General features: G+C 39.7%; 1 protein-coding gene across 3 annotated transcripts in view; it reads left to right on the top strand.

Moving 5' to 3' along the window:
- Positions 1-18,168, top strand: part of TBC1D4 (TBC1 domain family member 4) — a 223,689-nt gene that overhangs the window by 101,953 nt on the left and 103,568 nt on the right. Inside the window, exon 1 of one of the 3 annotated variants that reach the window (XM_081214742.1) lies at positions 14,480-14,552. The exons of 1 other annotated variant lie outside the window; for it this stretch is intronic. The gene's annotated coding sequence lies outside the window, so the exon portion shown is untranslated. Of the gene's footprint in view, positions 1-14,479; positions 14,553-16,905; positions 16,928-18,168 lie in introns of those variants that run through there. One more of the 3 variants, XM_081214743.1, reaches the window with a different exon arrangement.

The following is an 18,168-nucleotide window of genomic DNA, read 5'->3' as shown; positions in this document are numbered from 1 at the left end:
ACCTTACCAAATTCATTGATTAGCTCTAGTAGTTTTCTGGTAACATCTGTAGGATTCTCTATGTATAGTATCATGTCATCTGCATACAGTGACAGTTTTACTTCTTCCTTTCCAATTTGGATCCCTTTTATTTCTTTTTCTTTTCTGATTGCTGTGGCTAGGACTTCCAAAACTATGTTGAATAATAGTGGTAAGAGTGGACATCATTGTCTTGTTCCTGATCTTAGATGGAATGCTTTCAGTTTTTCACCATTGAGAATGATGTTTGCTGTGGGTTTGTCGTATATGGCCTTTATTATGTTGAGGTAGGTTCCCTCTATGCCCACTTTCTGGAGAGTTTCTATTATAAATGGGTGTTGAATTTTGTCAAAAGCTTTTTCTGCATCTGTTGAGATGATCATATGTTTTTCCTTCTTCAGTTTGTTAATATGGTGTATGACATTGATTGATTTGCGTGTATTGAAGAATCCTTGCATCCCTGGGATAAATCCCACTTGATCATGGTGTATGGTCCTTTTAATGTGTTGTTGGATTCTGTTTGCTAGTATTTTGTGGAGGATTTTTGCATCTATATTCATCAGTGATATTGGTCTGTAATTTTATTTTTTTTTAGTATCTTTGTCTGGCTTTGGTATCAGGGTGGTGGTGGCCTCATAGAATGAGTTTGGGAGTGTTCCTTCCTCTGCAATTTTTTTGAAGAGTTTGAGAAGGATGGGTGTTAGCTCTTCTCTAAATGTTTGCTAGATTTCAACTGTGAAGCCATCTGGTTCTGGACTTTTGTTTGCTGGAAGATTATTAATCACAGTTTCCATTTCATTACTTGTGAGTGGTCTGTTCATATTTTCTATTTTTTCCTGGTTCAGTCTTGGAAGGTTATAGCTTTCTAAGAATTTGTCCATTTCTTCCAGGTTTTGCATTTTATTGGCACAGAGTTGCTTGTAGTAGTCTCTTAGGATGCTTTGTATTTCTGTGGTGTCTGTTGTAACTTCTCCTTTTTCATTTCTGATTTTATTGATTTGAGTCCTCTCCCTCTTTTTCTTGATGAGTCTGGATAATGGTTTATCAATTTTGTTTATCTTCTCAGAGAACTAGCTTTTAGTTTGATTAATCTTTACTATTGTTTTCTTTGTTTCAATTTCATTTATTTCTGCTTTGATCTTTATGATTTGTTTCCTTCTACTAAGTTTGGGTTTTTTTTTGGTTCTTCTTTCACTAGTTCTTCTGGGTGTAAGGTTAGATAGTTTATTTGAGCTTTTTCTTGTTTCTTGAGGTAGGATTGTATTGCTATAACTTTCCTCTTAGAACTGCTTTTGCTGAATCCCATAGGTTTTGGATTGTCGTGTTTTCATTGTCATTTGTCTCTAGGTATTTTTTGATTTCCTCTTTGATTTCTTCAGTGATCTCTTGGTTATTTATAATGTATTGTTTAGCGTCTATGTGTTTGTGTTTTTTACATTTTTTTCCTGTAATTCATTTCTTATCTCCTAGCCTTGTGGTCAGAAAAGATGCTCTATTTGATTTCAAGTTTCTTAAATTTACTGAAGCTTGATTTGTGACCCAAGATGTGATCTATCCTGGAGAATGTTCTGTGTGTACTTGAGAAGAAAGTGTAATCTGCTGTGTTTGGATAGAATGTCCTGTGAATATCAGTCAAATCTATCTGGTCTATTGTGTCATTTAACACTTGTGTTTCCTTATTAATTTTCTGTTTGGATGATTTGTCCATTGGTGTAAGTGAGGTGTTAAAGTCCCCCACTATTATTGTGTTACTGTTAATTTCCTCTTTCATAGCTGTTAGCAGTTGGCTTATGTATTGATGTGCTCCTATGTTGGGTGCATATATATTTATAATTGATATATCTTCTTCTTGGATTGATCCCTTCATCATTATGTAGTGTCCTTCCTTGTCTCTTGTAACCTTCTTTATTTTAAAGTCCATTTTATCTGATATGAGTATTGCTACTCCAGCTTTTTTGATTTCCATTTGCATGGAATATCTTTTTCCAATCCTCACTTCCATTCTGTATGTGTCCCTAGGTCTGAATTGGGTCTCTTGTAGAGAGCATATATATGGGTCTTGTTTTTGTGTCCTTTCAGCAAGCCTGTGTCTTTTGTTTGGAGCATTTAATCCATTCACGTCTAAGGTAATTATCGATATGTTTGTTCCTATTACCATTTTCTTAATTGTTTTGGGTTTGTTTTTGTAGGTCCTGTTCTTCTCTTGTGTTTCCCACTTAGAGAAGTTCCTTTAGCATTTGTTGTAGAGCTGGTTTGGTGGTGCTGAATTCTCTTACCTTTTGCTTGTCTGTAAAACTTTTGATTTCTTCATTGAATCTGAATGAGATCTTTGCCAGGTAGAGTAATCTTGGTTGTATGTTCTTCCCTTTCATCACTTTAAATATGTCATGCCACTCCCTTCTGGCTTGTAGAATTTTTGCTGAGAAATCAGCTGTTAACCTTATGGGAGTTCCCTTGTATGTTATTTATCGTTTTTCCCTGGTTGCTTTCAATAATTTTTCTTTGTTTTTAATCTTTGTCAATTTGACCACTGTGTGTCTCAACGTGTTTCTCCTTGGGTTTATCCTGTATGGGACTCTCTGCACTTCCTGGACTTGGGTGGCTATTTCCTTTGCCATGTTAGGGAAGTTTTTGACTATAATCTCTTCAAATATTCTCTCGGGTCCTTTCTGTCTCTCTTCTCTTTCTGGGACCCCTATAATGCAAATGTTGTTGTGTTTAATGTTGTGCCAGAGGTCTCTTAGGCTGTCTTCATTTCTTTTCATTCTTTTCTCTTTATTCTGTTCCACGGCAGTGAATTCCACCATTCTGTCTTCCAGGTCACTTATTCCTCTGCCTCAGTTATTCTGCTATTAATTCCTTCTAGTGTATTTTTCATTTCAGTTATTATATTGTTCATCTCTGTTTGTTTGTCCTTTAATTCTTCTGTTTGTTTGTTCTGTAATTCTTCCACGTCTTTGTTAAACATTTCTTGCATCTTCTCGATCTTTGTCTCCATTCTTTTTCTGAGGTCCTGGATCATCTTCACTATCATTATTCTGAATTCTTTTTCTGGAAGGTTGCCTATCTCCACTTCATTTAGTTGTTTTTCTAGTGTTTTATCTTGTTCCTTCATCTGGTACATAGCCCTCTGCCTTTGCATCTTGTCTATCTTTCTGTGAATGTGGTTTTTGTTCCACAGGCTGCAGGACTGTAGTTCTTCTTGCTTCTGCTGTCTGCCCTCTGGTGGATGAGGCTATCTAAGAGGCTTGTGCAAGTTTCCTGATGGGAGGGACTGGTGGTGGGTAAAGCTGTTGCTCTGGTGGGCAGAGCTCAGTAAAACTTTAATCTGCTTGTCTGCTGATGGGTGGGGCTGGGTTCCCTCCCTGTTGCTTGTTCAGCCTGAGGCGACCCAACACTGGAGCCTACCCGGGGTCTTTTGTGGGGCTAATGGGACTCTGGAAGGGCTCATGCCAAGGAGTACCTCCCAGAACTTCTGCTGCCAGTGTCCTTGTCCTCACGGTGAGACATAGCCACTCCCTGCCTCTCCAGGAGACTCTCCAACTCTAGCCAGTAGGTCTGGTTCAGTCTCCTATGGGGTCACTGCTCCTTCCCCTGGGTCCTGATGTGCACACTACTTTGTGTGTGCCCTCCAAGAGTGGAGTTTCTGTTTCCCCCAGTCCTGTTGAAGTCCTACAATCAAATCCTAGCCTTCAAAGTCTGTTTCTCAAGAATTCCTCCTCCCATTGCTGGACCCCCAGGTTGGGAAGCCTGATGTGGGGCTCAGAACCTTCACTCCACTGGGTGGACTTCTGTGGTGTAAGTGTTCTCCAGTTTGTGAGTCACCCACCCAGCAATTATAGGATTTGATTTTACTGTGATTGCGCCGCTCCTACCGTCTCCTTGTGGCTTCTCCTTTGTCTTTGGATGTGGAGTATATTTCTTGGTGAGTTCCAGTGTCTTCCTGTTGATGATTGTTCAGCAGTTAGTTGTGATTCCAGTGTTCTCGTAAGAGGGAGTCTTTACTAATCTTTTTGTTTTCCATCTAATATTTGTGGATAAGCCTTGTAAGACAGAATTAGACTGATGATGTTTATAAAAACACTGCAAATAGTTTAAGGTCAAAGCAGGCCATGGCAGCTTTGTAGTGTATACAGCTAATCATAAGGAAACCCAATGTTTGATATCAACTTAGTGTTATTATCAAAACTACTTTGATCTTATCCTTCTCTCAAGGTTGGAAATTGTCATCTTCACTTTCTTCATCCAGTTAATGTGATTTAGTGTGTGGTTATGTAAATCTGCAGAATCTACGACAATTTCTTATCAGTAAAATGAGGATAATAATAGAATTAGCTCAAAGGATGGTTGTGAGGATTAAAGGACATAAAATGTATAAAGCATGTAGAACAGCACCTGGCACATAACAGGTACTCGATCAACGTTAGCTTTTATTTTCTAGAAAGTGCACAGAATAAGTCCACAGCAAATATTACTTATGAAGAGCTGACATTCCCCAATATTCATTTACAGGTTGTTCCTGTTTTCCATTAGTGATGGCTATGCAAAGCCTCTTATCATCTTTTCCTTTTGGCGTAGACACCTGCTTTTCAGGTGGCATTCATAATTTGATTAGTACTGTTTCCCCAAATGAAGACACTCTGGATTTGGGCAAGAACCTATTTAGTATTCTGATCTAAGAAGGTGGGCAGAACCACCATTTTCTCTTTATTTGTTTGCTCATTCATTTGTTCACTCATTTTACAAACATATATTGAGTGTGAGCCAATATATGGCTCACAATATAAGCTTTGTTGTATGGACAGAGAAAAAGGCATGAGACACATCTGTGAGACAGATGCCATTAGGTAACTAAAAATAATATGTTAAGTGCCCTTCGTGGGGAAGCAAGGGATGCTGTGGTTGATTTGGAAGGGTGTGTTAGGCTGCTTGGCTCCTGGGTCAGGCACCAGTTGGAAAGGGCTCTGGAAGGAAATTTTCCTACAGGGAATTGTGTTAGTCAGAGGGGAATGTGGGCAAAGGGCCTCCCAGGCTAAAGAGCAGCGTGGCTTTGTCCTCCATCTCACTTGTTCCTGTTCTCTGAGGGCATCTTATCTCTGCTGATAAGCCTGAGAGGCGGTTATGCCCTACAGGCAGTTTTCAGGGCAGATTTGTTAGTGATGCTGTTATATTCTTCACATTCTCTTCACTAAGCTAAAAGACAGCATTTGTGTTTATCCAGTATTTATAGGTCGTCAACATTTTTAGGAGTATTTAAGAAAGGCAAGGAGGTTTCTGAAAGATTTTTCCTTAGGTTGTTTTTTTTAAACATCTTTATTGGAGTATGATTGCTTTACAATGTTGTGTTAGTTTGTGTTGTACAACAAGTGAATCAGCTATACGTATACATATATCCCCATATCCCCTCCCTCTTGCATCTCCCTCCCACCCTCCCTATCCCACCCCTCTAGGTCATCACAAAGCACCACCGAGCTGATCTCCCTGTGCTATGCAGCTGCTTCCCATTAACCATCCATTTTACATTTGGTAGTGTATATATGTCAATGTTACTCTCTCATTTCGTCCTTAGGTTTTTTTAATCATACCATAACATGAGTTTTTTTGTTTGTTTGTTTGCTTTGTTTTTTTATAATTATAAGTTATTTTTGTTTGTTTATTTCAGAAACATTGCAGGAGTAACCTCTCTCAAAAAGTTTTTTCCTGAATCAGCCCACAGACTTGTAGATTATTCACAAGAAAACCATTTAACTGTTATTTGTGTAAGGAAATATTTTTATTGTAATTGAGTTTTCAAAAATGTGGGCTCATATTCTTATCTTTTGCAGTAGCATGTCTTTTCACTGTTTTTATTTTTTTTTCCTTTTTTTTCCCCCTTCATCTCTTCATGTTGCCAAATTGAAGTAGTGTTTTCAAGAAACGGGGGAGTTCCTGCCAGGTTGACTTGAAGCAGTGCTGCAGGGGTATCCAGGAAGTAATATAGTAACTCACTGGAGATAAGTTAAGAAATGGCTTAAGAGCAGGAGAGCAGGAGATGAGGCAGAATAGTTCAGGGAAGTGGACAGACTCTGCGTCCAGGAAATAGATAATGAAATAAGAGAGAGGTTTTTTTTTTTTTTTTTTGCGGTACGCGGGCCTCTCACTGTTGTGGCCTCTCCCATTGCGGAGCACAGGCTCCGGACGCGCAGGCTCAGCGGCCATGGCTCACGGGTCCAGCCGCTCCGCGGCATGTGGGATCTTCCCGGACCGGGGCACGAACCCGTGTCCCCTGCATCGGCAGGCGTACTCTCAACCACTGCGCCACCAGGGAAGCCCAAGAGAGAGTTTTAAGCAAGGAATTTTAGAATCTTGTAGGAGACACAAGGAAGAAGACAAATTACAGACAAGTCAGAATGTAAGTACCATGAGGTTAAAAACAAAATGTTCTAGCAGTTTATTAAGGAAATATTTATTGAGTGCCAACTGTATGCCATGGGTGGGAGGGATATAATTTCTATTTAAAGAATTCAGGATAGGCTTTTGATAGAGTTCCTAACATTTAACTTTCCCTTGAAGGGTATATAGGGAATAGAATTCTAAAGCAGTGCTGTCTAATTGAAATATAATGTGAGTCACATATGTCATTTAAAAAGTTCTAGGAACCACTTTAACAGAAACAAAAAGGTGGTTAAAAAGTACAAAATTCCAGCTATAAGATAAATGTCATGTTGATGTAATGTATAGCATGGACATTGTATTTAATAACACTGTATTATATTATTGAAAGTTGTTAAAAGAGTACGTTGTTAAAAGAGTAGATCTTAAAAGTTTTCATCACAAGAGAAAAACATTTTGTGAGTTATGTATGGTGATGGATGTTAACTAGACTTATATCCGGATCATTTCACAATATATGCACATATCGAATCATTATGATGTATACCTGAAACTAATATAATGTTATATGTTAATATATCTTAAAAAAAAGAATACTTCTGAAACAGGAGGGAGGGGCAGGGCACAACCTTTGAAAGAATAACATAGCCCAAGGACATGACATAAACTGATTAAAACCAAATGAGTACAAGATGGCAGAAAAGTCGACTTCCACTAGATCTTGAGCCTCACTATACACTCACTGTAACACATCAGCAAGCTAAATGACACACCCACAGGCGCCATGACAGTTCCAAGGATCCATAAGGATCAAAAAGTGGGTGGTGTCCCAATTCCTGGACATCCCCACCCCTTCCCAAAATAGCTGGGAAACTCCTCCCACTCATTAGCCTATGAAATTACCCTCCTCTATGAAAACTGACAACCCCCATGCCCTGGTGCCTTTCTCATCTTCTGAGATGGCTCACACTCTGTCTGTGGACTGTGTTTCTCTCTAAATAAATCCACTTCTTACCCATCACTTTGTCTCGCTGAATTCTTTCTGTGATGAGACATCAAGAACCTGAGCTTCATTATGACCTGAAACCAGGTGTGTGATCTCAGTTGGAAGACTGGGTTTTGGCCAGGTTCGAGTCCCAGCTGCGTGGGTTCGAGTCCCAATCTGGGTTTTGGCTGGGTTCGAGTCCTGGCCACGTGGGTTCGAGTCCCAACCTGGGTTTTGGCCGGGTTCGAGTCTTGGCCGCGTGGGTTTGAGTCCCAATCTGGGTTTTGGCTGGGTTCGAGTCCTGGCCACGTGGGTTCGAGTCCCAACCTGGGTTTTGGCCGGGTTCGAGTCTTGGCCGCGTGGGTTTGAGTCCCAATCTGGGTTTTGGCTGGGTTCGAGTCCTGGCATGTGGGATCTTCCCGGACCAGGGCTCGAACCCGTGTCCCCTGCATTGGCAGGCAGATTCTTAACCACTGCACCACCAGGGAAGTCCTACAAATATAGTCTCTACAGGACCAGAGGTGTGGCTCTAAAAATAATGCAAAGCCCACCAATCCTTTTACCACTCCCAAAGCCTTCCCTATTTATCCTAAGAGGATTTTAAGTATTAAAGGGGAAACAAAGTCCTCCTAGGAGGAACTTGCCTATATCTTTGAGATGCAAGTGTCCTATCTCGTCTTCTCAGGAACCCTTATCTCTGCCATCTTTTTAAATGCAAATTTTTTAAAAAGAGGGTAAAGTAATTTAGAACTTAAGTGAGAGAGTGGCATGGATTTACATATACTATCAAATGTAAAATAGATAGCTAGTGGGAAGCAGCCGCATAGCACTGGGAGTTCAGCTCACCACCTAGAGGGGTGGGCTAGGGAGGGTGGGAGGGAGACGCAAGAGGGAGGAGATATGGGGATATATGTATATGTATAGCTGATTCACTTTGTTATAAAGCAGAAACTAACACGCCATTGTAAAGCAATTATGCTCCAATAAAGGTGTTGAAAAAGATAAAATAAGCTTAAAAAAATTTAGAGCTTGACTTGTCAAGGATAAATAGAAATCCTAAGAAGTGTCTTGTCTGTAAACACTGGTAAAAAGGGTTTAGCCATCTAGATAGGTGACCTTGATTTGTTCCATCTGTCAGCAGCCAAATTTGAATGCAACCTCTTGTAACTGATGGGTTTTATGTTGTACCTGACTCATGACTGAAATTTTGGAATGGGAACTATGAGGCCTCTGTGTTTGTGCGTTCATATGTATCTATATGTGTGTTGTAGGTGTACGGTATTGCCAAAAATTAATTCATAAAAGAGCTCTACTTAATTGGCTTTTAAAAAATTAAGCGCTGAAGTAGTTGTAAGGTGTATGTAACCTATGTTAACTTCGTGGTCTGAAGTGTTTAGCTATCAAGCGGATTCTTTCATAGATCAAATCTTCTGTCACTGAAGTGTTCTGAAGTATATACCTTGATGTTTAAAAGAAAATACTTCTTAAAGCAACTTTCATCTTCTGGGATTTACTTTTTAAATCTTCCCTCACCTCTAGTTATTGACTGCATGTGCCAGGCCTCTAGAAATTAGTGTGTTCAATTGAACCAGCTTGATGGGAGTCACTGTCCATACATAGGGCTTGTTTTCCAAAGAAAAGTGTTGTTGAGAGTAGCAAAATTATAAGCCCATCTAGGCATGTTGTAAAGCTGTTTGAAAAGTGACTTGGAGCAAGTTTTGTGAATGGAGACGTAGTGCTCAAGTCACATTCTGCTTTAAAAGTTGTAACAAATACAGAATAATTAAAAAGAAAAAAAAATGAAGCACTTATGTAAATACTCAGAAGTAGAAAATAATATGGCCGGAATAAATTTCAGGTTCATCTCATCTGGGAAATATTCAATACTAAACAGATATCTGGTATTGAAGGTGGCTTAAACTTGTTGGTTAGATTAATATAGACATGTCTTTAAAATCATCAATGTTGAGTATAATACTTTTGTTGTACCTAGGTTTACTAGAGGTCAAATAAAACCTTATTCTATCTGTTATAAAGTTGTCAACAAGAAAAGTAACTGAATGTGGAAAAAAAACTTTTAAGGAAAGTAAGATGTATGTTTTCAGTAAAAGAAGGTGGGAGGAATGGGGAAAAAAACTGAAAAAAGTTGTGCGTGATCAAGATTTTCTAAGATTGGATTAAGTTTAGTTGGGTAAATGCATTTTGTTGGGAGTGGGCTCGGACAAGACTGGATTTAGTTTATCCCTCCAAAGTTTTCTTGAAATGCTGCTTTTAATAACAGATAGTATGAGTTTCTTTACCTTTAAGTGGTCTGTATTTGCTTTTGAGATCTTTTGTAATTTTGGTTAAGAAATAAGTATTGTCTCACAGTGACCTATGATCTTATTTGACCAAGTGTTTTAAAACTTTTTGACAAACTTCCCAAGTATCAAATTTTAATTAAGTTTCTTTTGTTCTAGCTAACTTTGGGGTACTTTCGAGGGCCCCTGAGATATCTTAGAGAGAAATATTTAACGAGGATTATTTGGCATGTTAAGTTAAATGTAATCATTCGTAATTCTGGTTATTGTAACCAAGTTTCTTTATTGATTACACTGTAATCAGATGTTTAACCATGGCTTTTAAGTCTTTTGTCATTTATAGATATTTTTGTACTCTGATGCTGTTTCAAAAAGTGCTTCATCATCAAGGAGATTCAGAGAAAGTATGGAAGCAGTTACAACAGTTCTACACCAAGATGATGACTGTGCGAGGATTCCAGCCTATACTGACTTAAAACAAGGAGCTGTCCTGCCCCTGGGGCCCCTAGATCAGGCATCCGGAGATTTTTACTCCCGACAGGCAGGGTTGACGCCCCTACTGAGCCTTGAAGCAGTTACAGAAGAGGGACCATCACCCTCTGCTTCCCATAAGAATATGGGAGTAAAATCTCTGAGGGGGGAATGAAACAGGAGGGAAGGGGGCAGGGCACAATCTTTGAAAGAATAACATAGCCCAAGGACATGACATAAACTGATTAAAACCAATGGGTCCAAGATGGCAGACAAGTCGACTTCCACTAGACCTTGAGCCTCACTATACATTCACTGTAACACATCAGCAAGCTAAATGACACACCCACAGGTGCCATGACAGTTCCAAGGATCCATAAGGATCAAAAAGTGGGTGGTGTCCCAATTCCTGGACATCCCCACCCCTTCCCAAAATAGCTGGGAAACTCCTCCCACTCATTAGCCTATGAAATTACCCTCCTGTATGAAAACTGACAACCCCCATACCCTGGTGCCTTTCTCACCTTCTGTGATGGCCCACACTCTGTCTGTGGAGTGTGTTTCGCTCTCAGTAAATCCACTTCTTACCCATCACTTTGTCTCTCACTGAATTCTTTCTGTGATGAGACATCAAGAACCTGAGCTTCATTAAGTCCTGAAACCAGATGTGTGATCTCAGCTGGAAGACTGGGTTTTGGCCGGGTTCGAGTCCCGGCCGTGTGGGTTCGATTCCGAGTCTGGGTTTTGGCCGGGTTCGAGTCCTGGCATGTGGGTTCAAGTCCCAATCTGAGGTGCACGGTTTCACTTCCTTGCTCATAACATTTGTTCAATAAAAATTTGCTGAGTCAAGGGATTTTTTTAAAAAAAGGAGTAAAAAGGAACAGGTGAAATTAATTTTAATAGTATACTTTAGCCTAGTATATCCAAAACATAATTACAACATGTGATCAGTAAAAAATTATTAATGAGTTATATTACATTTTTTGTACTAAGTCCTTGAAATCTGCTATTTAACCACACCAGAGTAATATGAACAGGGGTATATTACAGGTTGAAATAAGTTTTAGGTGGTTATTTGTGGGTTGCTGCCCCATTGCTATCTCTAAAGAACTGTAAAAGTTTACTAAAAGACTACCAGCTAACATGGTTTATTAGGAAAAAATATGTATAAATTTCAGTGTTGACCGCCCATGTTGTTTACTGGCATTGCCATCAGTGTTTTGTTTTCTTTGAGTGAGAAGCTGTAGTCCCATGACTGTCTTTGGGGGTTGATCAGAAGGTTATCTGCTTCTTCAATTTGGGAAGTTTTTGAAACACCTGGTCTACTCTTTTCTTTATTAAGTACATATTTCTGCAACTTTGACCTAAGTTCCTTCTTTTTAGAACTGTTACATGATTTAAATACTCTGACATAGCTAACCTTCATTTTTCTTTTTTTGATGAGCTCTGAATGATGCCTTTTTTTCTGATAAATCATTGACAATTATGACAAGAATGAAGATTATTCCTGATTTCTGTTCTCCCTTCTTCTTTAGTAATAGAATTTTAACCTAGGTATGTGGCCATACAGAGTCAGGATTACATTTCTTAGCTTCTCTTGCTTCTAGAAATTCCTCTAGCTCTGGTCAGTGGGGTATAAGTAGATTTTTTTGAGGGGGCAACTTCCTTAGGAAAACTTCCATGAGAAAGAGCGTCCATTATTTGTGTGTGTGTGTGTGTACATGTGTATGTGTGTACCTCTTGCTCTTTTATTCTCTTATTTAGTCCTACTACCTGGAATACAGTTGCCACTATTTTGGACAATGGGGTTGAGGCCCCCAAGGCATAACAAGAAAATAGAAGGACCCGAATCTTTGATATTTAGTGACACAATGTCAAAACAAAACAGCCCTGCACTGCCAACTGGACTTTTATATGAGAGGGAAATAAACTTCTGTTTTGTGTAATCAACTGCTGTTTTGGGTTTCAGTCATAGCAGATGAACTCAGTCCCACAGGTTATATATAATATTTAGCAGATTTTTAACATCTATATTAATGTATATTCTCATAGACTTGTATACTAGTCAGGACTCTTAGAGGCAAGGGTGAAAACCCCTCACCCATATGAAAGGATCCTGAGTGACCCCAGAATTGGAGGACACCAAGAGATCATTAGTCACATCTCCAAGGATGTCTAAAGCCAGAGACCCCAGGAATCTCTTTCTCTAAATCTTGGTTTTAATTCTGTTTTCCTCTAGGTCTCATTTTGTGTTACTCTAGACTGACTTTCTCCAGTGAAGGGATATGTCCACCTGTTGTGGACCAGACTAACTTCCTCAACAGCTTGAGACCTCAATGGAAAACAGTTTTGTCTCTCCTTCTGTTTGGAAAATACTAGGGAGCTACTCAGATTGACTTGGCTTGGATCACATGCCAACCCCTATATCTGTCACTGGTCCCATCGAGATTACATGCCCTCCATTGTGGCCTACTTTATGGGGATGGGGAGATTGGGCTGGAGGAGGATGCAAGGATTGGCAGCGTCCACTAGAACCATTTCTTCTAAATTAAGGTGGGTGCTATTTAGATAAAACAGTGCCTGTTTCACCTGATAAGTCCTTCATAAATGATTTATGATAAGAATCATCTTATTCTTTCTTGAAAGCCATCCATGTATGAAAAATATGAGGACTGCTGGTTTGCTTTGAATTTGCTTTCTGACTTCGAAGTTATACATTTTTGCAAGACACAGCTCAGATAGATCCTGTGGAAAATTTTAATGAAAATTAACTCTGGCCGCATTATCACACTATATAGGCCAATTATTAGTTGTCACTGAACAGATTTCCTTAATTTCTTTTATCTCCAGTCAAGTTGATTATAATGTCAGCCTTGAAGCATTGCTGTAATTATTAACCCTTTGGAAATAGATATGAGGAAGCATTTGGGGTATTAGAAAATTAAGGCTGTTACATCATGATAAATATTTCAGTGCCACACATTCTATTGTGACACTTAACAATACTTAAAATTCAAAAGTGAGAGTTTCCTTCCAGGAATTAAAATTTGGCAGTTAAATGTTTGACATCCATGAAATTTGATAAGTAAAAATACTTTGTGGGGAGAGGCTTTACTTGAAATCTGTTTACTGTTTACTTGAAATCTTAACAAATTTATGAAAGATCAATTAATTGAAAGGTAATGGTGTCATGTGATTGAGTTCTGTTGAAGGGGAGAGAAGACCTCTGTCCACAGGTCAGGTCCAAGGGTGGATAAGTCTGTGTTTCTGCTGGGCAAAGGTTAGTCATGACACAGTACACTCATCCAGGTGGCTTTCAAGCAATCTGGTGACATTTCAGAGAACTCAAAGGTAAAGGTTTATTGCTTTGGGAGTACTATATTTATTAGTCTGGGTTTAAGTCAGATGCCTGTGAGGTGCATAGTCAGAATGTGTTCTTTCTCCAGGTCTGAAAACCTCAAGCTTTGCATTGATTTCTTCAATCAAAGGTAACAGGAAACTGGGGTGGTTTGTATCACCTAAATCATTATATGCTTTCCCTGGGTATCATTTAGCTGGATCACACAAAGAAGGGTAGGGGGTGATATATTTGATATTTAATGCATTTTTTTTTTTTTTTTTTTTTGTGGTACGTGGGCCTCTTGCTGTTGTGGCCTCTCCCGTTGCGGAGCACAGGCTCCGGACGTGCAGGCTCAGCGGCCATGGCTCACGGGCCTAGCAGCTCCGTGGCATGTGGGATCTTCCCGGACCGGGACACGAACCCGTATCCCCTGTGTCGGCAGGCGGACTCTCAACCACTGCGCCACCAGGGAAGCCCAAGAAGAATATCTTTAAACAGCCTGTATCAGCTCTGAAAAAAAAAGTTTTCTCTGATCAGAAACTTTTCTCGGTAAATTCACCATGTCCCAAGCAGAAAGAAGGAATGCAGGCCCAAAAGGCAAGTCCTGACGCAAGATTTCATTGTAGGACTTTCCTGGTTGTGCAGTGGTTAAGAATCCACCTGCCAATGCAGGGGACACGGGTTCGAGCCCTGGTCCGGGAAGATCCCACATGCGGCGGAGCAACTAAGCCCGCGCGCCACAACTACTGAGCCCACAAGCCGCAACTACTGAGCCTGCACTCTAGAGCCCATACTCCACAACAAGAGAAGCCACTGCAACGAGAAGCCCCTGCGCCACAACGAAGAGTAGCCTCTGCTCGCCACAACTAGAGAAAAGCCCACGCACAGCCACGAAGACCCAATTCAGCCAAAAATAAATAAATAAATAAATAAATTTTTTAAAAAAAGATTTCATTATGTTAATTTTTCATTTCACCAGGAGCATCAGTCCATTGTGACTCATGTTGTTTTCAGGAGATTTACCTCCACTGTGAGGGTTGGAGGTGGCACAGAAGGGCGCTCCAAGGTGAGCAGTCCTTATGCGGAGACGAGCTTTTCCTTTCACCCACGGGAAGGGCGAGTCAGATTAGAGATCTGGCATCTGTTTCCTTGTGATTGCCCTTTCTTCCAGCCTAGTTTTGGAGAGCGGCAAATGTACGTTTCCCTTTTTATCCTTGGGTGGTGGTCGGTTAGGACTTTTCTTCTTTGAAAAAGGGAGACATTCACGCATTTAGGGGTTAATGATGTCTACAAGTCACTGATGCCGCTGAATAAAAGTTCAAGAGTGTCGGATTAATCTCATTCGCAAGATGCTCATTTACCACTCCTGTAGGGGTATAAATATCTGAAATAATACGGAAGGCCAGGACAAAAATAGGTTTCTGAGAAACTCATGGCAGTTTTTGCTTTTTGATAACATTACAGCTTTATCGCCTGATCTCAGCTTGAGATTGTCACGTCCAGGCCCCTCTGGGTTTAACCTCCTGTCTCTTGCCTCTTTCCCAGAGGCCCATTACGTTTCACAACCAACCATTGCTCAAAAAGTTCTCTTCTCAAGAGTTCAGACATTTCATAAGTTAAAACTACTTATCCAGTGTCCCGTTTTAGCATTTTGTTTAGATGACCATACTTTCACATATCGTGATGAAGAATCAAGATGTATCTTTCTTATTATGTTTATTATGTCCTGTTTGAAAATGTCTAACAGATTAAATGTTATCAAGGGCTGATATGGATATATTCTAATGTTTTCAGTTTAACTTTATTTTATTAACTTATTAATTTTATTGCCAAACTTGTCTAATCAGTTAAAATTCCAGTTAATTTACTTAGCAGTGGTTAATGTTCTAAGGCTAATATGGGAGCAGTGGTAATGATATTTTATAAACAGTGGCATTGTTTCAGTTTTATAAAAAAACTTGATTTTTTTTTTTTTTTTTTTAAATTTTTTGCTTAGGTAAACTAGTTCATGTGGGAAAGCTCCCTCTAGTGTTTGTTGGAGTAAATACAAGTGGTATTGAACTGAATACGTTCTTTTTTTAAAAAGTAAGGTTTTATTTATTTATGTATTTATTTTGGCTGTGTTGGGTCTTCGTTGCTGCGCGCCGGCTTTTCTCTGGCTGTGGTGAGCAGGGGCTACTCTTTGTTGCAGTGCGTGGGCTTCTCATTGTAGTGGCTTCTCTTGTTGCGGAGCACAGGCTCTAGGTGCACGGGCTTCAGTAGTTGTGGTACACGGGTTCAGTAGTTGTGGCACACGGGCTTAGTGGCTTTTCTCTGGTTGTGGTGAGCAGGGGCCACTCTTCGTTGCAGTGCGTGGGCTTCTCAGTGAGATGGCTTCTCTTGTTGGGGAGCATGGGCTCTAGGTGCGTGGGCTTCAGTAGTTGTGGCACACGGGCTTAGTTGCTCCATGGCATGTGGGATCTTCCCGGACCAGGGCTTGAACCCGTGTCCTCTGCATTGGCAGGCGGATTCTTAACCACTGCACCACCAGGGAAGTCCTTGAACTGTATACTTTTTAAAATAAGAGTTTATTTGTTTAGAGCAATTTAAGGTCCATCCACAACAAACTAGAGAGGAAGGTACAGAGATTTCCTGTATACCCCCTGCCTTGCCACATGCATAGCCTCCTCCATTATCAGCATCACTCACCAGAATTGTCCATTTGTTACCAAACATAAGCCTACACTGACACATTATAATCACCCAAAGTCCCTAGTTTACCTTAGGGTTCACTCTTGGTGTTGAACATTTTGGGTATTGACACATTTATAATGATATATATCCATCATTATAGTATCACAGAGTGTATTTTCACTGTCATAAAATTCTCTGTGCTTTTCCTCTGCCATCCCCATCCCTGCAACCACTGAACTTTTTTATTGTCCCTATAGTTTTGCCTTTTCCAGAATGTCATATAGTTGGAATCATACAATATGTAGCCTTTTCAGATTGGCTTCTTTCACTTATGCATTTAAGTTTCTTCCATATCTTTTCATAGCTTGATAGATCATTTCTTTTTAGCCCTGAATAATGTTCCAGTGTCTGGATGTATGACAGTTTATTTATTCATTCACCTCCTGCTGGACATCTTGGTCACTACCAAGTTTTGGTAATTATGAATAAACCTGCTTAAAACCTCTGTGTGCCAGTTTTTTGTGTGGGTGTAAGTTTTCAACTTCTTTGGGTAAATACCAAGGAGTGAGATTGCTGCATTGTATTGTGAGTATGTTTAGTTTTGGAAAAAAAACAGTATGTTTAGTTTTGTAAGAAATCACCAAACTGTCTTCCAAAATGACTGAACCATTTTTCATTCCCACCAGCAATGTATGAAAGTTCCTGTTGCTCCACATCCTCGCCAGCATTTGGTGTTGTCAGTGTTCCAGATTTTGGCCATTCTAATAGGTGTGTAGTGGCATCTCATTTTCATTTGCATTTCCCTGATGACATATGATGTGGAGCATCTTTTCATAATGTTTATTTGACATCTGAATATCCTCTTTGGGGAGGTGTTTGTTAAGGTCTTTGGCCCATGTTTTAATCAGGTAGTTTTTTTTATTGCTGAGTTTTAAGAGTCCTTTGTGTATTTTGCATAACAAGACTTTATCAGATGTTCCTTTGGCAAATGTTTTCTTGAAGCCTTGAGGAAAACATTTGCTTGTCTTCTAATCCCCTTGATACTGTCTTTTGTAGAGCAGAAGTTTTAAATTTGAATGAAGGCCAGCTTATCAATTATTTTTTTTATAGATTGTCTTTTTTAAAAAACTTTATTTTTTATACAGCAGGTTCTTATTAGTTACCAATTTTATACCTATTAGTGTATACATGTCAATCCCGATCTCCCAATTCATCCCACCACCCCCCCCCACTACTTTACCCCCTTGGTGTCCATACATTTGTTCTTTACATCTTTATATTTCTGCCTTGCAAACAGGTTCATCTGTACCATTTTTCTAGATTCCACATTTATGCATTAATATACAAAATTTGTTTTTCTCTTTCTGACTTATTTCACTCTGTATGACAGTCTCTAGGTCCATCCACGTCTCTACAAATGACCTAATTTTGTTCCTTTTTATGGCTGAGCAATATTCCATCGTATATATGTACCGCAACTTCTTTATCCATTCTTCTGTCAATGGGCATTTAGGTTGCTTCCATGACCTTGCTATTGTAAATAGTGCTGCAGTGAACATTGGGGTGCATGTGTCTTTTTGAATTATGGTTTTCTCTGGGTATATGCCCAGTAGTGGGATAGCTGGGTCATATGGTAGTTCTATTTTTAGTTTTTTAAGGAACCTCCATACTGTTCTCCATAGTGACTATCAATTTACATTCCCACCAACAGTGCAAGAGGATTCCCTTTTCTCCACACCCTCTCTAGCATTTGTTGTTTGTAGATTTTCTGATGATGCCCATTCTGACTGGTGTGAGGTGATACCTCATTGTAGTTTTGATTTGCATTTCTCTAACGATTAGTGATGTTGAGCAGCTTTTCATGTGCCTCTTGGCCATCTGTATGTCTTCTTTAGAGAAATGTCTATTTAGGTCTTCTGTCCATTTTTTTTTCCTGTCCATTTTTTTTTTTTTTTCTTTTTGCGGTACGCGGGCCTCTCACTGTTGTGGCCTCTCCCGTTGCAGAGCAC

This window comes from Mesoplodon bidens (assembly GCF_964165515.1).
Source record: "Mesoplodon bidens genome assembly, chromosome: 17".
NCBI lineage: Eukaryota > Metazoa > Chordata > Mammalia > Artiodactyla > Ziphiidae > Mesoplodon > Mesoplodon bidens.
Note: the sequence above shows the minus strand (reverse complement) of the source record. Positions and strands in the feature narration are given on the sequence as shown.